Below are 18,312 nucleotides of genomic sequence, written 5' to 3' on the forward strand. Positions count from 1 at the left end.
CTTGTGCAGCTGGCGGCCTAGCTGGGAGACAAGCATTAATCAAGTCGTGATCCGTGTAAGAGGAGAATAAGGGGCTGAGAGAGGGTGAGGAGGAGAACGCCACCTAATAAGGAGGTCTGGAAAGGCGTCCTTGTAGAAGGGATGCACATTCGGCCTCCTTCCTCCCTTCCCCCACCCATGCACACACACACAAACACACCCACCTAGACGGACATAACCCATGCACTCCCTAACCCAGAGACCACTTACCAAAAATATCTATCTGCCCACCTCTTAGTGGCTGTAGGTAACCACCAAGTGGGTCAAGGCCAGAAGCGCTCTGATCTAGTGGGTTCTGCAGATGACAGGCAGCTTGAGATTGGTGTGAGGGCTGGTGATACTTCCTAGAGATGCACTCCTGGATGCCCAGATTTTCCCACTGCCAGATGAGCCAGCAACATTGCACTGGCCACCAGGAGCTCCATACCCTGGTGTAGCATGTGAACTGCCACAGTTAAATGGCCTGCTGTTTAAATGTTAAAAGTCTTCCAGGTTAAACAGCCTACTGCTTAAACTTTAAAAGTTTCATGGTAAATAACTATTCATTAAAAGTATCAAGTGCCAGCCAAGCGCCGTGGCTCATGCCTGTAATCCAAGCACTTTGGGAGGCTGAGGCTAGCGGATCGCTTGAGTCCAGAAGGTCGGGACCAGCCTGAGCAACATGGTGAAACCCCGTCTCTACAAAAAAAAAATAAATAAAAAATAACAAAAAGTTAGCCAGGGGTGGTGGCGTGCACCTGTAGTCCCAGCTACTCAGGAGGTTGAGGCGGGAGGATGCTCGAGCACGGGAGGTCGAGGTTGCAGTGAGCCAGGATGGTGCCACTGCACTCCACCTTAGGTGGCAGAGGAAAAGAAAGGAAAGAAGGGAGAGAGAGAGAGAGAGAGAGGAGAAAAGAGAAGAGAAGAAAAGAAAGAAAACAGTAAGTAATATCAAGTGCCAGACATTGGGATAGCAAGCCAGATAGACTGAGACCTGCCTTCATAAAGTACCCAGTCTACTGGGGAAGAGGGGTAAGTTAATGGATTACAGTGAGGTGTGGTAAATGATATTTTTGTGGATCCTATCCTTTAGGATACCAAGATAGCCCAGACAAAATCAGATTGGGCTTGTGAAAGGCTTCTGGGAAATGGTGCTTGAACTGAGTGTTGAAGGACAAGCAGAAATGGAAGAATGAATGAGCTTGGGGAAGAGAGGTTGAGACAGACATTCTAAGGATGAAGTTGTGACGTTTTTAGAAGACTGGAAGAACTTCCATGTGGCTGGAGCAAAAAGAATGTGTATGCAGTAGCAAGAGATGGGCCTGGATAGCAAACAGGGACCATATTCTGGGGGGCCTTGTTTGAGAAACTAAGAAATTTTTAACTTGATGTCCAAAAGTTACTAGAGCCAACAACTTCAATAAGATTTTCTTTCAGGGCTGGGCGCGGTGGCTCACGCCTGTAATCCCAGCACTTTGGGAGTCCAAGGCAGGTGGATCACACGAGGTCAGGAGTTGCAGACCAGCCTGGCCAACATGGTAAAACCCCGTCTCTACTAAAAATACAAAAAATTAGCCGGGCATGGTGGTGGGTGCCTGTAATCCCAACTATTTGGGAGGCTGAGGCAGGAGAATTGCTTGAACCCAGGAGGCGGAGGTTGTAGTGAGCCGAGATTGCACCATTGCACTCCAGCCTGGGCAACAAGAGCAAGACTCCGTTTAAAAAAAAAAAAAAAATTGCTTTCGGAACAAGACTTGGGTGTGGGTAGTAGCCTGGAGGCTACCGAGGGAAAAAACAGGTTGGGAAGACATCACAAAGGTAGAACCCACAAACACTTGAAACCTCCTTACCCCTCAGAGATGCAGGTACACGTGCCCTCCTGCTTTCAAATTTAACTGTTTTGGACTTCTTTCTGTCCCTGTTCCTGTTCAGGCACGGGCAAGCTCTGTTCCTTTTTCCTCGAGAACTCCACCTACCCCCAGCATCTGGTGATGCTATGTCAAATTTACCCACGATTGGAAGCATCACCCATAGCCACCCTTCCTTTACTGGGCCCTCTCCCTAGCACCATTTCTGCCAGGTGGTTGTCCTCACTGTTAGTAGCTCCCAATCCACTGCGTGTCTCTTGGAGACCAGCCCTACCACCTCATCTCACTAAAGTTGGTGACTGACTAGAAATGAGGAAAAGAGGCTGAGATCCCGGATGATGACAATACAAAGAATCCGAGGGAAGACATTTGGCTGAAAAGATATTGATTTTGTTAGGATGAAGCTATGTCTGAGGTACCTGAGGGACATTTAAGTGGAGGTGTCCGGGGGACAATTGAGCACATGGTTTGGAACTCAGAAGTGAAGCCTGAACGGAACTAGAGGCATATGAATTTTCAGTATGTCCGCGGTCATTGAAGCCAGAAGAGCAGATGAGGTCACCCAAGGAAAGCACATAGAACGGGAAGAGCAGGGTACAGAATAAACCCAGAGATTCTGGCATTTGGCCAATGAGAGTCCAAAGGAAGCCAATACAGGAAAGGAGCTACCTGAGATTTGACAGCAATGAGGAGAGACATACAGGAGAAGCTAACGGAGGAAGGGACAGCCAGCAGAACAAATGGCTCAGGGAGGATAAGCAAAATAAGGAAAGGAAGCGCCAACTTGTTTTGTCCACATGGGGCTAGATTGATGACTCAGCATTTCATTGTGGAATGATGATAGGACAGAAGCCAGATTATAGAAGGCTGAGGAGAGAACAGGAAGTAAAACAATGAAGACAGTTAATTCAGGCTTAGTTTTGCAGGAAGCTTGCCTGTGAAGGGAAGGAGATAGAATGGTGGCAAGGGTTTCGGTTCGGTTTCATTTTCAGATGGGAAAGGAGTAAGCAAGTTTACGGGCTTAGAGTAAATATATGGATAAAGATGGTGGGCTGGGGGACCAGATCCAAAGCCTTAATAAACAGGAACTGGTAGCTCTTTCCCCAAGAGAAGGAAGATGGAAAGATGGGAGCCAGATGGACATAAACACAGACAAGTAAGTTAAGGAACTCCCTACCTTATAACACCAGTTTTCTTAGTGAAAAAATAAAGGCCTCTTGTTGAGAGTGAGCAAGACGTTGAAGTGTGGAGGGTATGAAAAAGAAAAAGGGAGACCGGAGAAGGTTCCTAAAGCTGCCTAAGGATTGTCAGGCAGAAAAACCATACACTTTTTACTAACAATACACAAGTACTGAGTACTTGTGTTGAGAAGTTGAATCAGGAGACTTCCTCCAAGGCAGGGTTTGCTGGATGGATACAATGGAGAAACAAGCAAGAAGGTTGATGGAGAGAGAATAATTGAAATAATGACTAGGAGAATTAGGTCACAGAGGGAAGTAAATGATAAAAAGATAAAGTGGAGTAGTCCAGAGCTGTGTGAGGTTGGAAACTGTAGGAGTAGGTGCATGGGAGAGAGTCTATGTTGGAGGAGGAGGGCCACGGCTGTGCTTCTGAAGCTTAGGAGTACAGAAATAGGCCAGTCTTAGACAGTGACCAGGCACAGGTTGTGACCATGGGATAGGCAGCTGAAGTGGAGTGGAGGGGATAGTAAGGACCACAGGAAAGATAAAGTTGTCCAGGATGATGGCAGGACTAAGTGTCGAGAGGAAAAGTCTCTAAAGCAAATGTCAAAGTCTTCAGTGGGCAAAGAGAAAAACTCAGGAGACAGGCGGATGAAGGGGGCACAGCCCAGTGGCACATGGTTTTGGTTAGGAGGCAGTACTGGAGAGCAAGAAGAAAGCCAATCCTGCCCCACCCCCAGTCCCACCCCCAGCTCTGTGGCAGGAGGACTTAGTTCAGGGGAAAAGAAAGAGATAGAGTGTTCCCAAAGAGGGTGACAGTAGAGGAGTCTTTGTTTATACAGGAAAGTGAAGTCCGGGGCAAGAGAGAGAGGGTTGGCAAGAAGGGTTCAGTTGCAGGGATGTGCCTGGAAGAGGGAAATACCAGGGCAGAATGGGAAGGCAGAACATTGGTACCTTAGCAACGTACTGCTGATGGCAAAGTGGGCCAGGCTGACCTCAACATCTGACTTACAGCAGCATCAGGACAGACACCAGCAGGCCCCAAGTGGTTTCCAGAACTATGGGGCAACCACTGATTGCTGTCTAATCAGCAAACCAGGACCTTGACTCACTTTCAGTCTTTCAAATACATGTTAGTAAGAAGTCATTTTGTGCGTTTGCAAAGCTCAGCCCTGAGGTAGCAGGTGAGGCAGGTGATGGAAGCAACCAATAGCCCATGAAGACTGCCCAACCTCAGGCGCTCTGCCCAGAGAGGAGAAGGGGCATAGGAAAGCACGTCAGCCCAGGGCTGCCAACCTCTTCAAAGCAGAGCCCTTGGTCAAAGCTACTGGCACAATTAGGTCTGAGTTGGGTATGCAAAAAATAAAATAAAAAAATAGAATGCCAACTGCAGCAACTTACACACACACACACACACACACACACACACAGCCACATAGTTGTATTCATAAATAAGGTCAGTGCCTAGCTGAAATCTAATAAGTAGACCTTAATTCAACCAGCATTTATTAAGGATCTAGTTACTATATATTTTCAGAATTGTGTGAAAATCAACAGTTTTTAGTTGGGTATGAACAATAAATATTTGAGACGGGCATGGTGGCTCGAGCCTATAATCCCAGCACTTTGGGAGGCTGAGGCAGGTGGATCACTCGAGGTCAGGAGTTTGAGACCAGCCTGGCCAGCATGGCGAAACCCCATCTCTATTAATAATACAAAAATTATCTAGGAATGGTGGCATGTACCCGTAGTCCCAGCTACTCTTGAGGCTGAGGCACAAGAATCGCTTAAACCTGGGAGGCAGAGGTTGCAGTAAGCCAAGATCAGGCCAATGCACTCCAGCCTGGGCAACAAAGTGAAACTGTGTCTCACAAAAAAAAAAAAAGATATTTGTGTTTTTGAATTTTTGTATGCTTTTTATAGTACAAGAAACATTTGCTAAATATCTAGCATTTTTTTCCAGGACAGTTTCACAGCCTCTCTTCTTACACTGCCCACTTCTATCCAATTCTCTCTTACTCTGCACTCAGTGGGCAGCCTCCCTCCTGCTCTGCCTCTCTTGTGCTCTCCCAATGCTCTGAGATCCTCCAAACATCCTTTACAAGCCCTCCCCTACCTCACAACTATCACCACCCTACACTTACCACCCCACATTTTCTCCCAGCCTCATAAGAGTTATCTCTAATCTGTAAAGCTATGCCCTCCTCTTGGACTTTGTCACTTTCTGTCACAGATCAAGAGTCTCCTCTCTCTCCTCTTCTACTTTCCTGCACCTTCCAAACATTCTCAGCTAATCCGTCTGCCCCTTTTGAACTACTTCTCCCCACTTTGCTGGTCCAAATCCTATTTTGGAATGAGAGTTACAAAATTAAGCTATCTTTTTTTGGCTGTGAAGTACCTGCAGTTGTGGTGATACCTAAGGCCACCATTCCTCTCGTTGGGTACCTTAAAACCTAGTCCAACCACCCCTCCAAAACATACAAAATCTGGGTTCTCTCTCTACCCCCTACTGAAACAATTTCCTCAAGTTTACCAAAACTTCCTTCAAGCCAAATTCAATGAAGTTTAATCATCTTCTTACTCAGCCTCTCTGCAGCATTTCACACTACTGAACATTTCTTTTTTTTCTTTTCTTTTTTTTTTTTTTTTTTTTTTTGAGACGGAGTCTCACTCTGTCACCCAGGCTGGAGTGCAATGGCATGATCTCGGCTCACTGCAACCTCCGCCTCCTGGGTTCAAGCGATTCTCCTGCCTCAGCCTCCCTAGCAGTTGGGATTAGAGGAACGCACCACCATGCCTGGCTAATTTTATATTTTTAGTAGAGACAGGGTTTCACCCTGTTAGCCAGGTCTCGAACTCCCAACCTCAGGTGATCTGCCCACCTCGGCCTCCCAAAGTGCTGGGATTATAGGCGTGAGCCACCGCGCCCAGCCACTACTGAACATTTCTACCTTCTAAAAACTCCCCACAGTCTTGGTTTCTACCACAATGCACTATCCAAACTTCTCCGGGAGTTCTCACTGCTCCTTGGATTCCTTTGAAAAAACCTATTTCCTTCTGCATTCCTAAAGATCTGTTGGCTCCTCTGCCTCTCCCCGTTCATGCCTGCTTCCTCAGGTGGCTCGGCCCTCCCTTTGGATCCCAAATAGCACTTCAGGTCTTTATTCTACCTGCTGGCAGGATGTATTTAAATATAATTAAAATGATAACGATTGTCACTAACACATTACAATCATCTGGTCCTTCCTAGTTTACAAAGTGCTTTCATTATCTCATTTCCGCAGAGCAAGTACGGCTCCTATTTAATAATGGACACTGAAGTTCAAGGACACAAACTAATCTTGCACCACAAACTAACTTTTCTTTCCACCTTTCTTATTCCTGTTTATGACAGAAAAAACCTTGATTTTCAGGCCAGAAATGGCATACCGGTTTTACCTCCCTTTTCCTCCCCCCACCCCTTGTTTCTGTCCCTGGGTGACAACAAGTCATTCCTCCAAGTGTCTCAGGTCTGCCTCCTTTGTTAGGACATGTCCCCATACAACCTCACTCTCAAGTGCATGAGCTGACTATTGTCACCCAAACGTGGCTTACCTGCTGCCGCTGGCTATCCCTGTTTATTAACCGTGGCTCATCTCGTACTTTCAGATCCAAGAAAACTTCTATACTAAAAGTATTTCCAACCTATGAGAAAAAAATGACAGGTTTTCAGAAAACTATTTCATGTTGTCTGTATCCTGAAAGCTTTCACTTGTCTTTTCAGTTCCAATTACCCAGTAGTTCCACCAGCCCCTTCACTTACTGCCCACTGCCTTGTGCCCAAAATACAGTGGCTGAGCCAGTGCCAAGTTACAGAAAGACCAATGTCACATGACCTCTGCTCTCAGAGAGTCTATGGTCTAAAAAGAAATACATTCATATGGCCTATGGAAATGATGATGTAATTAAGTTTAAGGCTGTACTGGCCAGAGACGGTGGCTCACACCTGTAATCCCAGCACTTTGGGAGGCTGAGGCAGGCAGATCACCTGAGGTCAGGAGTTTGAGACCAGCCTGGCCAACATGGTGTAAACCCCATCTCTACTAAAAATACAAAAATTAGTCTGGGCTCGGTGGCTCACGCCTATAATCCCAGCACTTTGGGAGGCCGAGGTGGGCGGATCACCTGAGGTCGGGAGTTTGAGACCAGCCTGACCAACATGAAGAAACCCTGTCTCTACTAAAAAAAAAAATACAAAATTAGCCGGGCATCATGGCACAAGCCTATAATCCCAGCTACTCAGGAGTCTGAGGCAGGAGAATCGCTTGAACCTGGGAGGCGAAGGTTGCAGTGAGCCAAGATCGTTACACTGCACTCCAGCCTGGGCAACAAGAGCGAAACTCCTTCTCTAAATAAATAAATAAAAACACAAAAATTAGCCGGGCATGGTGGCGGGCGTCTGTAATCCTAGCTACTTGAGAAGCTGAGGCAGGAGAATCGCTTGAACCTGGGAGGCGGAGGTTGCAGTGAGTAGAGATTGTGCCATTGCACTCCATCCTGGGCAACAAGAGTGAAACTCCATCTCAAAAAAAAAAAAAACTATATTAACTGTATTAAGGGCCTACCTTTGCCAGGGGCTGTGGGAGTGGTAGGGCAGGTAGCACAGAGCCAGCCCTTGAGGAGTTCATGGCCCAGTGTAGGAGACATGTGCACACAGGAAGGCCACAAAATACGGGATTCCCTCTGCCTGCTAGATGTTCATGATATTCCTAGACTGACAGCCACAGTAACCTCTGGGTTCTAGGCCTGAGTCCCTCCTGCCGGGACACAGCTGAGCTATTCCAAGAGCAGTGAGGGAACTGTTTGTGGGGGAATGAGAAAGAAAAGGAGGAGATGAAAAGCCAGAGGGTTCCAGGGCCGGCAGATGGAAAAGCAGGGGTGACATTTGGTTCCCAGGGCAGAAAAAGTGCTGATCTGGTCGCTTGATATAGGGAGGAAAAAGATCAAGCAAGGCTAATAAATTCGAGTATAAACGAAGAAAACCCTCGAGATACATTACACAATGTCTCAAAACACGGTAAAAGGTTGCTGAAACTTTTATGCATTTTTTATTATAGCAAATACTGAAAGGCACAAATAAAGAAAATAAACAGAACTACTATCAACATTATCAACATTTCATCTATATGTATTTTACTCAAATAGGCTCTCATTGTGGAATAAGAAGAGTTCAGCAAATGCATGTGCCTCAAAATGGAACAGAATCATCCAGGCTTGGTCTCATGCCTATAATCCCAGCATTTTGGAAGGCCAAGGCAGGTGGATCACTTGAGGTCAGGAGTCCGAGACCAGCCTGGCCAACATGGTGAAACCCCGTCTCTACTAAAAATACAAAAATTAGTGGTGGCGTGCACCTGTAGTCCTAGCTACTCAGGAGACCGAGGCAAGAGGATCACTTGAACCTGGGAGGTGGAGGCTGCAGTGAGCTGAGATAGTGCCACTGCACTCCAGCCTGGGCAACACAGCAAGACTCCATCTCAAAAAAAAGGCGGGCACGGTGGCTCACGCCTATAATCCCAGCACTTTGGGATACCGAGGTGGGCAAATCACAAGTTCAGGAGTTCAAGACCAGCCTGGCCAACATGATGAAACCCCGCCTCTACTAAAAATACAAAAAATTAGCTGGGCATAGTGGTGGGCACCTGTAATCCCAGCTACTTGGGAGGCTGAGGCAGGAGAATCGCTTGAATCTGGGAGGCGGAGGTTGCAGTGAGCCAAGATCACACCGCTGCACTCCAGCCCAGGCAACAGTGTGAGACTCCGTCTCAAAAAAAAAAAAGGGTGTGGGGGTGGGGCACGGGCTGGCAAGGTGGCTCACACCTGTAATCCCAGCACTTTGGGAGGCCGAAATGGGCAGATCACTTGAGGTCAGGAGTTCGAAACTAGCCTGACCAACATGGTGAAACCCCATGTCTACTAAAAATACAAAAATTAGTTGGGTGTGATGTGGGCGCCTTTAATGCCAGCTACTTAGGAGGCTGAAGTAGGAGAATTGCATGAACCCAGGAGGTGGTGGTTGCAGTGAGCCGAGATCACGCCGCTGCACTCCAGCTTGGGCAACAGAGCAAGACTCCATCTCGAAAAAAAAAAAAGGCAGCGAGGTGGCGGGGGGCAGAATCAAATTTGGAGTTTCTCTCAGCAATTTTCTGTGTAAAGGTAAACACATTGAACTATGGCTAAATATGGTAATTTCATTCAAGATAAAGGAGTTCCAAGAAGATTTATCTAACCACCATACATACAGTAGCTAACCACTTAGCTACTGTATGCCAGGCCCCAAGGCCTGGTTTCTTTTTTTTTTTTTTTTTGAGACGGAGTCTCACTCTGTCACCCAGGCTTGAGTGCAGTGGCGCGATCTTGGCTCACTGCAACCTCTGCCGCCCGGGTTCCAGTGATTCTCCTGCCTCAGCCTCATGAGTAGTTGGGATTATAGGCGCGTGCCACCACGCCCAGCTGAGGCCGCACCCGGCCTCCAAGGCCTGATGTCTAACACTCGTTTAGCACTAGCCTACTCACTAGTCACTTCTGAGAAACCAAGGAGCAATTGAGGATGTCCTGGTAGACGAGGACCCCGATGTCAGCTGACAGTCTAGATGCCAGTCCTTTAGGTGATTTTCTAGATGAGCAGCTGGCAGTGAAGGCTTTTATCCCACCACATAGGGGCTTTACTGTCAGCACCATCAGTCCCTACTCTGACCTCAAATCTTCAGGAAAATGAAAACTTGATTTTCCTTGCAAAATGCATTATCTAAAGACCTGTGGGAGGAGAAGGGTGGCAGGATCTTGTCCTCTTCCCATCAGAAATAAATGCAAAGAGTTCATTCAAATACCCAGATAAATCAAAGAGGAGGCTGAGGGAGGGAGGTCCAGACTGCAAAAGCTGATGAGAACGGGGGAGACCAAGGAGCCGAGGCTCGAGAAGTCGGAGGCTGAGGATACAAGGAGACAAAGAGGCTGAGACTCCAAGGATGCAAAAAGATGTGGAGGCTGGGGAGTGAGAGAAAGCTGAGGAAGCTGAAGAAGTTGAAGAAGCTAGTAGTTGAAGAAGAGGCTGAGGAGGCTGAGGCACTGAGGCTGCCGTGAGAAGTGGAAGGCCTGGAGGTGCAGTGTTTGGCTGGAAGGGTGGGGCTCTGCTGTTTGGAGGAAGGGATGTCCAAGAGCAAGAACCAAGTGTGCCCTGTCAGATGCCATCAGTCTTGAACCAGCCCATCTCTTTAGCAAATGAATGTAAACTAGAGGCTCTATTTAAACAAGTTTCACATAACATCTACTTTTTCTGACTCATTCTAATTTCCACATCCAAATACAGTAGTGATTTCACGGTTAGCCTCCTTTCTGTTGCAAATAAATATCAGTCCATGCCCATTGTGTCATTCTTTGTATACTTTATAATAACCTCTGGGGATACAGACAGAATAGAATATAAAATAATTTGCCGTGGAAACTTGCTGTGAAAAGGGAATCATTTTGACAGGTGACCAGCAATTTTAGGGTGCTTACCTAAAGTTTAAAATTCATATGTAGGTGATTTGGCTATTTTAGAGAGAGATGATGAATTAGCAGTCCACTATGAGGCAGAATTCTATAAAATAATAATTTGATAAAGTAAAATAACTTCTCTTCTATAACTCTGAAAATTATATCAAATAGTTTTTAGACTGTGCTATTTGAGCTGGACATAACTGAATCAATTTAAGGTCCTGAAAGAGTTCGAACAAATTTAAAGTGGAGGTGGTTTCCAACTATTTGCTTAAATTGCACATCTGGTCATTAAAGCAAATTAGTGTTTTGTGTCATTGACGCTGGAATGCTGAGCTTCCTACTGCTTAACTTCAGTACCATCTGGAATGTGTATTACATAGGCCAGGGACTTAGGAGCAGATGTCCCATATCATTCTATATCACATTATATATTATCTAATTATAAGTTTAGAAATTATATGTACAATAAAGGCTGGATTGTCTGACATTGCCCTAACTCATGTTTTTTGTTTTTTGTTTTGAGACAGAGTCTTGCTCTTCTCGCCCAGGCTGGAGCACGTTATCTTGGCTCCCAGGTTCAAGCAATTCTGACTCAGCCTCCCGAGTAGCTGGGATTATAGGTGCCAGCCACCACACCCAGCTGTGTTTTGTATTTTTAGTAGAGACAGGGTTTGGCCATGTTGGCCAGGCTGGTCTTGAACTCCTGATCTTGTGATCCATCAGCCTCGGCCTCCCAAAGTGCTGAGATTACAGGCGTGAGCCACCATGCCCAGCCCTAACTCATTATAATTTTATGAATTATGTGTACAATAAAGTTGGATTATGTGTCATTGATCTAATGAGTTCTAGGAATTAGAATCTCTGATACCCTCCCAAAATAAATCTTCATGGTAGTTGGCTCCTGATACGGCTTGGCTGTGTCTCCACCCAAATGTCACCTTGAATTGTAATAATCTCCATATGTCAAGGGTAGGGCCCAGTGGGAGATGATAATTGAATCATGGGGGCAGTTTTTTCCATACTGTTCTCCTAGTAGTGAATAAGCCTCATGAGACCAGATGATTTTATAAGGGGTTTCCCCTTTCGCTTGGTTCTCATTCTCTCTTGCCTGCTGACATGTAAGACGTGACTTTGCTCTTCATTCGCCTTCAGCCATGATTGTGAGACCTCCCCAGTCATGTGGAAATGTGAGTCAATTAAACCTCTTTCCTTTATAAATTACCTAGTCTCAGGTATGTCTTTATCAGCAGTGTGAGAACAGACTAAGCTACTAATGCTGAAATTCAACAAATGTCAACACATTTTGAAGATGTCAGAGTTGTTTCAAAGTCTTTAGATAAGCAGAGTAAGCCAGGGAAAAAAACCTTTCTCCCAAAATTCAAACAATAAGAAGAGCTTCAGAGATTCATTAGAAATTCCTCTTTTAGGCTGTGCATGATGGTTTACACCTGTAATTCCAGTGCTTCAGGAAAACTGCTCAAAGGCAGGAGTTCAAAACCAGCCTGGGCAACAAAGCAAGACCCCTATCCCTACAAAAACTAAAAAAAAAAAAAAAAAAAATAGCCAGGCATGGTGGCACACATCTGTAGTCCTAGCTACTGGGAGGTTGAGGCAGGAAGATCACTTGAGCTCAGGAGTTCACGGCTGCAGTGAGCTATGATCACACTACTACGTTCCATCCTGGGTAAAAGAGTGAGAACCCGTCTCCAAAAAAACAGAAAACTAAAATCAAACTGAAATAATTGAAAAATATATTAAATGTGATTACACAATGTAGGAAACTAAAGAAAATTACAGAGAAGGGAAATCAACTGCAGAATATTCATTAAAATAATCTGGCTTCCACATAGACCAACGGAACTGAAAAGAGAACCCAGAAATAACGCCAATTATGTAAAGCCAACTGATCTTCAACAAAGCATACAAAAACATAAACTGGGGAATGGATACCCTGTTTAATAAATGGTGCTGGGAAAACTGGCAAGCCAACGTGTAGAAGAATGAAACTGTTCCCCCTACCTCTCACCTTATATAAAAATCAACTCAAGATGGATCGAAGACTTGAATCTAAGACCTGAAACCATAAAAATTCTAGAAGACAACATTGGAAAAATTCTTGTAGACACTGGCCTAGGCAAAGAATTCATGACTGAGACCCCAAAAGCAAAGGCAATGAAAACAAAAATAAGTAAATGAGACCTAATTAAACTAAAAAGCTTCTGCACGCCGGGCGCGGTGGCTCACGCCTGTAATCCCAGCACTTTGGGAGGCCGAGGCAGGTGGATCACGAGGTCAGGAGATCGAGACCATCCTGGCTAACATGGTGAAACCCCGTCTCCACTAAAAAATACAAAAATTAGCTGGGCACGGTGGCGGGCGCCTGTAGTCCCAGCTACTTGGGAGGCTGAGGCAGGAGAATGGCGTGAACCCGGGAGGTGGAGCTTGCAGTGAGCCGAGATCGCGCCACTGCACTCCAGCCTGGGCGACAGAGTGAGACTCCATCTCAAAAATAAATAAATAAATAAAAAATAAAAAGCTTCTGCACAGCAAAAGAAATAAGGAGGGTAAACAGACAACCCACAGAATGGGAGAAAATATTTGCAAACTATGCATAGAACAAATGACTAGTATTCAGAATCTACAAGGAACACAAACAAACCAGCAAGAAAAAAATAATCCCATCAAAAAGTGGGGCAAAGACTATGAATAGATATTTCTGAAAAGAAGATATACAAATGGCCAACAAACATAAGGAAAAAATGTTCAACATCACTAATTATTAGGGAAATGCAAATTAAAACCACAGTGAGGGCCGGGCTCGGTGGCTCACACCTGTAATCCCAGCACTTTGGGAGGCCGAGGTGGGTGGATCACAAGGTCAGGAGATCGAGACCATCCTGGCTAACATGGTGAAACCCCGTCTCTACTAAAAAAATACAAAAAATTAGCCAGGCGTGGTGGCAGGTGCCTGTAGTCCCAGCTACTCGGGAGGCTGAGGCAGGAGAACGGCGTGAACCCAAGAGGCAGAGCTTGCAGTGAGCCGAGATCGCAACACTGCACTCCAGCCTGGGCGACAGAGTGAGACTCTGTCTCAAAAAAAAAACAAACAAAAAAAACCACACAGAGAGATACCACCTTAGTCCTGCAAAAATGGCCATTCTTTTTATTTATTTATTTATTTTTTGCAACAGTTTCACTCTTGTTGCCCCAGGCTGGAGTGCAATGGCATGATCTTGGCTCACTGCAACCTCCGCCTCCCAGGTTCAAGTAATTCTCCTGCCTCAGCCTCCTGAGTAGCTGGGATTACAGGCATGCACCACCCATGCCCTGCTAATTTTGTATTTTTAGTAGAGACGGGGTTTCTCCATGTTGGTCAGGCTGGTCTCGAACTCCCGACCTCAGGTGATCCGCCCCCCTCAGCCTCCCAAAGTGCTGGGATTACAGGCATGAGCCACCGCACCTAGCAAAAATGGCCATTATTAAAAAGTCAAAAAAACAATAAATGTTGGTATGGACATAGGGGAAAGGAAATGCTTATATGCTGCTAGTGGGAATGTAACTTAGTACAACCTTTATGGAAAACAGTATGGAGATTCCTTAAAGAGCTAAAAGTAGATTTACCATTCCATCCAGCAATCCCATTACTGGGTATCTACTCAAAGGAAAAGACTTTATGTGAAAAAGACACTTGCACATATATGTTTATAGTAGCACAATTCACAATTGCAAAGGTGTGGAACCAACCTAAATGCCCATCAACTAATGAATGGATAAAGAAAATGTGGCATATATACACCATGGAATATTACTCAGCCATAAAAAGAAATAACATCTTTTGCAGCAACTTGGATGGAGGTGGAGTCATTATGCTAAGCCATTATGCTAACACAGGAGTGAAAAACCAAAAACAGTATGTTCTCACTTATAAGTGGGAGCTAAGCTATGAGTACGCAAAAGCATACAGAGTGACATAATGGAATTTAGAGACTCAGAAGTGGGGGATAGGAGGGGGACTAGGGATGAAAAACTACATATTAGGTACAATGTACACTACTCAAGTGACGGGTGCACTAAAATCTCAGAATTCACCACTACTTAATTCATCCATGTAACAGAAAACCACTTATACCCCAAAAGCTATTTAAATAATTTTTTTTTAAGACAGAGTCTCACTCTGTTGTGCAGGATGGAGTGCAGTGGTAGAATCTCAGCTCACGGCAACCTCCATATACAAGCTCAAGCGATTCTCCTGTCTCAGCCTCCTGAGTAGCTGTGATTACAGGTACCCACCACCATGACTGGCTAATTTTTGTATTTTTAGTAGAGATAGGGTTTTGTCATGTTGGTCAGGCTGGTCTTGAACTCCTGACCTCAGATGATCTGCCAGCCTCGGCCTTCCAAAGTGCTGGGATTGCAGGCGTGAGCCACCGCACCCAGCCTGCTTCTGTCTCTTTAAAAAATATTTTAGGCCTGGCCGGGCGCAGTGGCTCATGCCTGTAATCCCAGCACTTTAGAAGGCCGAGGCAGGCAGATCACAAGATCAGGAGTTCGAGACCAGCCTGGCCAATATGGTGAAACCCTGTCTCTACTAAAAATACAAAAATTATCCAGGTGTGGTGGCAGGCACCTGTAGTCCCAGCTACTTGAGAGGCTGAGGCAGGAGAATTGCTTGAACCCGGGAGGCAGAGGTTGCAGTGAGCCGAGATCACGCCACTACACTCCAGCCTGGGTGACAGAGTGAGACTCCATCTCAAAATGTATATATATATTTTAGGCCTATAATGCCAGCACTTTGGGAGGCTGAGGCGGGCGGATCACCTGAGGTCAGGAGTTCGAGACCAACCTGACCAACATGGTGAAACCCTGTCTCTACCACAAATACAAAATTAGCCGGGCGTGGTGGCATGCCCCTGTAGTCCCAGCTACTCAGGAGGCTGAGGCCGGAGAATCACTTGAACCCAGGAGGCAGAGGTTGCAGTGAGCCAAGATCGTGCCACTGCACTCCAGCCAAATAAAAAAATAAAAATAAATTAAAAAGAAAAGAGACACAAGCTAGTAACTTTGGGCCAGCAAGCAAATAATAATAATAATCTGGCTCCAATATTCCTAATAATATACAAAGAATTCTTACAAATCAACAGTAGAAAAGATAAACTAGTGGCATAAATCCTTCTGTCTTCCTACAGAATCTTTCTTATGTTGACTTTACTCCTAAAAAAAAAAAAAAAAAAAAACCAGCCATGGTGGTTCACACCTGTAATCCCAGCACTTTGGGAGGCTGACGCTATTGGATCACCTGAGGTCAAGAGTTCAAGATCAGCCTGGCCAACGTGGCAAAACTGCGTCTCTACTAAAACTACACACACCCATACACACACAAAATTTGCCAGGTGTGGTGGAGCATGCCTGTACTCCCAGCTACTCAGGAGGCTGAGACACAAGAATTGCTTGAACCCAGGAGATGGAGGTGGCAGTGAGCCTAGATCTCCCCATTGCACTACTGCCTGGGTGACAGAGCAAGACTCTTGTCTCAAAAAAAAAAAAAAATGCAGAGAGAAGCAAGAGTCTAAGAAAAGAACAAAAATAGATGAACTATACTTTTAAATAGACAAAAGAGCCGGGCGCCGTGGCTCATGCTTGTAATCCCAACACTTTGGGAGGCCGAGGCGGGTAGATCACCTGAGATCGGGAGTTCAAGACCAGCCTGACCAACATGAAGAAACCCCATCTCTACTAAAAATGCAAAATTAGCCGGGCATGGTGGCGTATGCCTGTAATCCCAGCACTTTGGGAGGCTGAGGCGGGCAGATCATGAGGTCAGGAGTTCGAGACCAGCCTGACCAATATAGTGAAACCCCGTCTCTACTAAAAATACAAAAATTGGCCGGGCGTGGTAGCACACGCCTGTAGTCCCAGCTACTCGGGAGGCTGAGGCAGAAGAATCCCTTGAACCCAGGAGGTGGAGGTTGCAGTGAGCCGAGATCTCACCACTGCACTCCAGCCTAGGCGACAGAGCAAGATTACGTCTAAAAAAAAAAATTACCCGGGTTTAGTGGCGCATGTCTATAATCCCAGCTACTCGGGAGCCTGAGGCAAGAGAATTGCTTGAACCTAGGAGGTGGAGGCTGCAGTGAGCCAAGATGGCGCCATTGCACTCCAGTCTGGGCAACAAGAGTGAAACTCCAAAAAAAAAAAAAAAAAAAGACAATAGAAATGAATGAACAAGTGTTTCACAGAAGAAATAAATACAACTTATAAACATGAAAAGATGCTTGACATCAGCAGTAACTCAAGAAATTCAAATTAAAGCAATGATTAGATGTTATTTTTATTCTAACAGAATGGCGAAGGTGAAAACGATAGTCACTGTTATTATAGGTGGAAGAGGATTTTAATCACTATTAATAAAGGTGTAATTGATTGCAAATCCCTGAAAGAGTGTGATTTGGCAACCTATATAAGAACCAGAAATTTCACTTCTGAGAATCTGCCCTAAGGCAATAAATCCATCCTGGTGACCAAAAGCACATAAACATTGTTTGTGGAACCCAGGATGTGGCTGCAGACTGACTCGGGTTCCACCTTGCACCAACCTCAACACACAACCTCACCCCTTCAGGGGATTCTACCAGGAACCCAGTCACAGTGAGGATGCAGGGATTTTTGCAGCTGTGCCAGGGTAGGCAGAAACACAGGTAGGACATCACATCTCTCAGCGGCATTTCCCTGGAAAATCCTCTAAAGATCTGCCTTTTCAGCCTCCAGCTCTCCTCTGACCCACCCTGAGGCCCCTCCAAACCCTTATTATTCAGAAAATCAGGTGGCCAGTCTTGAAAAGCCAGCCCCAGAGGTTGGCATCTGCTCCACAGGCAGGGTTTATCAGACCAGATCATTTCTGCCCAAGAGGCAAGATTGTCATATTAATTGTTGACAACATAAAAATGTCTCTGTGTTAATACATTTGTAATAGCAAAAAAATAGGCCACAACTATAAATGTACAGTATAGGGGATTACATAAATTATGATACATTCATACAATGGACAAACTTTTGAAAATAATGAGTTGGCCGGGCGCAGTGGCTCATGCCTGTAATCCCAGCACAATCTCGGTCAGTAGATCGAGACCATCCTGCCTAACATGGTGAAACCCCATCTCTACTAAAAATACAAAAAAATTAGCTGGGGGTGGTGGCACGCATCTGTAGTCCCAGCTACTTGGGAGGCTGAGGCAGGAGAATCGCTTGAACCTGGGAGGCGGAGGTTGCACTGAGCCGAGATCGCGCCACTGCACTCCAGCCTGGGCAACAAAGCGAGACTCTGTCTCAAAAAAAAAAAAAAAAAAAAGAATGAGTTGGGTCAGCCGGGCGCGGTGGCTCACACCTGTAATCCCAGCACTTTGGGAGGCCGAGGAGGGCGGATCACTAGGTCAGGAGATTGAGACCATGGTGAAACCCTGTCTCTACTAAAAATACAAAAAAAAAATTAGCTGGGCGTGGTGGCGGGCACCTGTAGTCCCAGCTACTCATGAGGCCGAGGCAGGAGAATGGCCTGAACCCGGGAGGCGGAGCTTGCAGTGAGCCGAGATCGCGCCACTGCACTCCAGCCTGGGGGACAGAGCGAGATTACGTCTCAAAAAAAAAAAAAAGAATGAGTTGGGTCCATTTTGAACTAACATGGGATGAGCCAGGTGTGGTGGCATGTGCCTGTAATCCCAGCTACTCAG

The 18,312-nt window shown here is 45.7% G+C and overlaps 1 protein-coding gene across 1 annotated transcript in view; it reads right to left on the reverse strand.

The window, feature by feature from the left end:
- Nucleotides 1–6,551: 6,551 nt before the first annotated feature.
- The window catches only part of EAPP (E2F associated phosphoprotein), a 70,553-nt gene continuing 58,792 nt past the window's right edge, over nt 6,552–18,312 (reverse strand). The window contains exon 5 of the mRNA XM_032179991.2: nt 6,552–6,751. The gene's annotated coding sequence lies outside the window, so the exon portion shown is untranslated. The remainder of the gene's footprint in view (nt 6,752–18,312) is intronic.

The sequence above is a fragment of the Hylobates moloch genome, unplaced genomic scaffold, assembly GCF_009828535.3.
Source record: "Hylobates moloch isolate HMO894 unplaced genomic scaffold, HMol_V3 SCAFFOLD_16, whole genome shotgun sequence".
Lineage (NCBI taxonomy): Eukaryota > Metazoa > Chordata > Mammalia > Primates > Hylobatidae > Hylobates > Hylobates moloch.